Source organism: Tupaia chinensis, unplaced genomic scaffold (assembly GCF_000334495.1).
Source record: "Tupaia chinensis unplaced genomic scaffold, TupChi_1.0 Scaffold000298_1, whole genome shotgun sequence".
Lineage (NCBI taxonomy): Eukaryota > Metazoa > Chordata > Mammalia > Scandentia > Tupaiidae > Tupaia > Tupaia belangeri.
The window spans coordinates 4231855-4235836 of record NW_006159787.1 but is presented as its reverse complement, the minus strand read 5'-3'; the positions used below and the strand labels follow the sequence as shown (position 1 = coordinate 4235836).

The 3982-nt window shown below is 34.8% G+C and overlaps 1 pseudogene; it reads right to left on the bottom strand.

The window, feature by feature from the left end:
• Nucleotides 1–3112: 3112 nt before the first annotated feature.
• LOC102482942 (translation machinery-associated protein 16 pseudogene) lies at nt 3113–3721 on the bottom strand (annotated as a pseudogene).
• Nucleotides 3722–3982: the final 261 nt, after the last annotated feature.

Genomic DNA, 3982 nt, shown 5'->3' with positions numbered 1-3982 from the left:
GTTTCACTATTTGTCGTGCTTTCTCCAATGGTGTATAAGTAATTGTGACTTCATACAAGGCTTGAAAATGGCTTGTCCATTGGGATTTTCTTTCTTCCTGCTTTTTGGAATCCTAGCTTTATTTATGTGAAAGAAAAAAAAAAAAAAAAAAACTAAGAGTGTCTATTGGAGCTTAAGAAACTACTTAAGGAATCCCCTCCCCCCCATCTGAAATCTAGACCACAGTATAGCCTGCCTATAACTATTAACATGAGTGAGGCCATACTGAATCATCCCACCACATATTGCTTGGGAGGAGTTGCCTCATTAAATCATGGATTATAAGAAATTAAAAAAAAATAGTTTGTTGCTTTTGGCAAATATGAGTTAATATTTTAAGCCAATTTCCTACATAAAAAAATTTATTCAGTTAGTAAATAGACAATCTAAGAATTAAGCCAAATAATCAACATTTAAATGATTGCTATTGGTTCAGTTACCATAGTGGAAGATATTGTTACCATTTTCCAGTGACAGCCAATTTATAATGAAGTTTATTCCAAAAAAGAAATAGACATTTATGGATAATATTTTTGGTAACATAAGATATTTGGAAAATAATATTGGTGTTTTTATACTCTTTTGGAGTTGCACTTTGAATTATTATTTTTTTTTTTGTCATGGGCTGCATGAACTCATCAGAAAGAGAGAGAGAGAGAGAGAGCGAGCGAGCGAGCCAGAGGCAGAGGAAGGGAAAGTGAAAAATCATCCACCAGGGCCACAGCCATGCTGCATTCTGTTCTCTTCCATTCTTCTGTTAGGACTTTGGACATGCATGCACATGCACCTGGCATGATTTTCAAGCCTTCAAGTTTGATACTCAAACCATTTTCAATCATGTGGGAGTCCAGCACCTTAGCCACCATGCCACTCACTTTGAGTTTTTAAATGACTTTTGAAAATGTTAGCCCAAATAGAATCTGATGAATGTTTATTTTTCACAGTTACTAAGGCTTTTGCTTGTAAGTATGTTGGGTTGTTAGAAAAGTCATGATGCATTTTTGCGTAGAAAAGTAGAAAAATACATCATGAATTTTTGGTGACCCAATATTTAAATATTATTCCATTGTTGTAGAAATTTAAAATAAAAGCAGTGTTGACCAAACAACTTTCTGAGTCCTTGCTACACATTAGTCAACTACTTACTGACTACAAAAAGTTTGTGGAAAAATGGAATTAAATACTGGTTCATTTTGATGTGATAAAAAATTGAAATCCATGCATAGGTTTTCAATAATATGTATTTCCCATGAACTGTTTGAAGACTCTTTATACTATAGTTAATTTAATTGTTATAGGAGTTATCTCCAGCTCATTAATCAAAACATAGATTAAGAAATTTATTAAAAATCATGCTATCCATTGTAACTAGGATTTGAACTGTGACTATTCCAAAACCTGGGTATTTTTGTTTTTATTTTATTTATTTATTTATTTAATTTTTGCTATACTGCATGTGCAGTTATAGGAGAGAAACAGAGACAAAGAGAGAATATGAGAAATCAACTCCACAGAGGATGGCCATACCACAATCCCCTGTCCTCTATTTTTTCCTCTTGGGATTTTGGGCACTCATGCACAGTTGCCTGTCATGGTTTTCAAGCCGCCAGGTCTGGTACTTAATCTGCTCTTTTGACCACGTGAGATCCAGCAGCCTTATCCTCTGACATCTGCTTGCCCAAAATCTGTACTTGAAGAAGATGTGCTCTGATTCCTTGTGAGGATAAGCTCAAATTTAAACTGCCATTGTTTACAGTAAACTTGCAATTAAGTATATCCTGAAAAACAACTAAGTATGTCTTTCTTCCTTTTATAGAAGTACTCTTCCTTTTATAGAAGTACTCTTCTCTTCTTTTGGTCAGAGGTGTTTCAATGACCACAGTAAACAAGGAACAGAGCATTACAGGTGGCCTCTGACTTTATGATGAGACAAATATCCTTGGCATCAAAATAATGAAATGGGAAGGCAAATGTCTAACTAACAAAAAGTTCTTAAACTAGGGGCCAGCACTTACTATTCCTGAGTACATTATTCCTGTTTAGGTAGACCTTTTTTAAATTATAAAAATAAACTTTATTTCTTATTTTAAGAAGTGAAGTCATAACACTTTAAATAAATTATTAACAAGACTTAGTTAATACTGAATTAACCTCATACAGCTTTGCTTTTTTGATTTTTTTCTTGAAAATCTTCAAATACATTTGAATTGCTTTCTTTGAAAATAAACTAAGGGATACTTACATTTAATAAATTCTGTGAAAAACAAATTCCTTAACATTCATGTTTTTAGGATACTTGAAATATTAAATTACATTGTATGTCAACTTAAGCTATCTCCTAGAAGGCAAAATAACACTAATAAAGTCGTCAGCTTGCTAATTTTTACTTCTATTTCCACAAATGAAAACTACCACTTTTTTACAATGAGGAAGCAGAAAACATACAATCATAAGAGGCTAACCTGAGATCACGTTTATTTATCCCTTTGACATGAGATTAAGAAAGCAAGATAATAGTCACTTTTTTTTTTTAACCATTTAACTCAGGCTGAGAGATAATTAAACTGTATAATCTATTGGTGTCTATCAATTCCATATCATTTTACCCAATGTTATTAAAAAAAAATTTGGCTTAATGTTGAGGGGAAGGAATAGGGTGGAATTATTATGAGAGACAAATCTTAATGCCATCACAGCTGAAGAAGGAACTTTTTAGAAAGCATCTAACTGTCCACTCCTCAAAATGCAAGGTCAGGCAACCCTAACCAGGTCTACCTGGGAAAAAATCGAAAAGTTGATTTTTGTCTTCACTCATATTGTTCCTCCCCCAAAACACAGAGTTACATTAAAAGGTCTTTGTAGGTTACTTTTGTGTTAGTGACTTAATGTAAATGAAAAGCAACCTTCATTTCTAAGTAGATATTGTGGTATGTTTGAAACTACAAATGGGATGCCATCCCAGAAGAGAATGTTAAATGGCAAACCCTTGGATCTATGGACAAGTACTTACCAAATTCAATGAGTTGACATTTGAAGGTTTCAGGTCATTTATTTTTGACTCAAGTAAAGACAATTAGTCCACTGCAGTCACTTCTTCATCTGAGTCACTGAATTCACCTTTTAGATCCAATTCTTCTAAATCTTTACCATTAAAATAGGCTTAGTCTTCTTGCACTCCTTGGGAATTGCATCATTAGCACAAATTTTCCTCATTTTAATGTTTGGCAATTTCTTCAGATCAAAATCCCATTCCTGAAAAGTTTTCAGATTATTTGCATTTAGGATGTTTGGAATCTCGAAGCCATAGCCCTTGGGCTGCTTCCACTCACAGGCCACAGTCTGCCTGATGACTGCCTCCGTGAACAGTGCTGCTGGCCCTGCCTGTCTCTGATGCTGTTGTGTAACTCAGTCTGTTCCAGCTCACCACTAAATAGATTTAAATACCTTTCAGTTAACTAACAAGCATCTTTCTTTGAATATCCCCTTTTGGGGGATCAAGATGACTTTGAAACCACTGCAACTTTTCACCAATAAGGTTAAGATATAAGGCCTTCTCATTCTTCACTTTTTCCTTTTTCTCTTGTCTGTGGGCCTCCCTTATAATTTGAGGTTCTTTTCTACTATATGGGTGGATGACTTTCTTTTCCCATCCTGCACTTTTTCCCTTTGGTGCTTTAGGCATGGCAATAGCCGAGGGCCTCCCCACTCTAGAGCCAAGTGACATCCGCAGCCCCAGTCCCACCAGCATCCCTGGCTTCACACACGTGCAACCCAGAAGCCCATGCACATGTGACTGGAAAAGAAAGTCTTAGATAGCCTTCATCTTGCTTATTTAGATTTATCCAATACTACTTAGATGAACAACTTAATATTCTATAGTGTTTGAGTTATTTAAAATGCATTAATATTACATAATTTTTCTAATTATTGAGAAATGAACTGG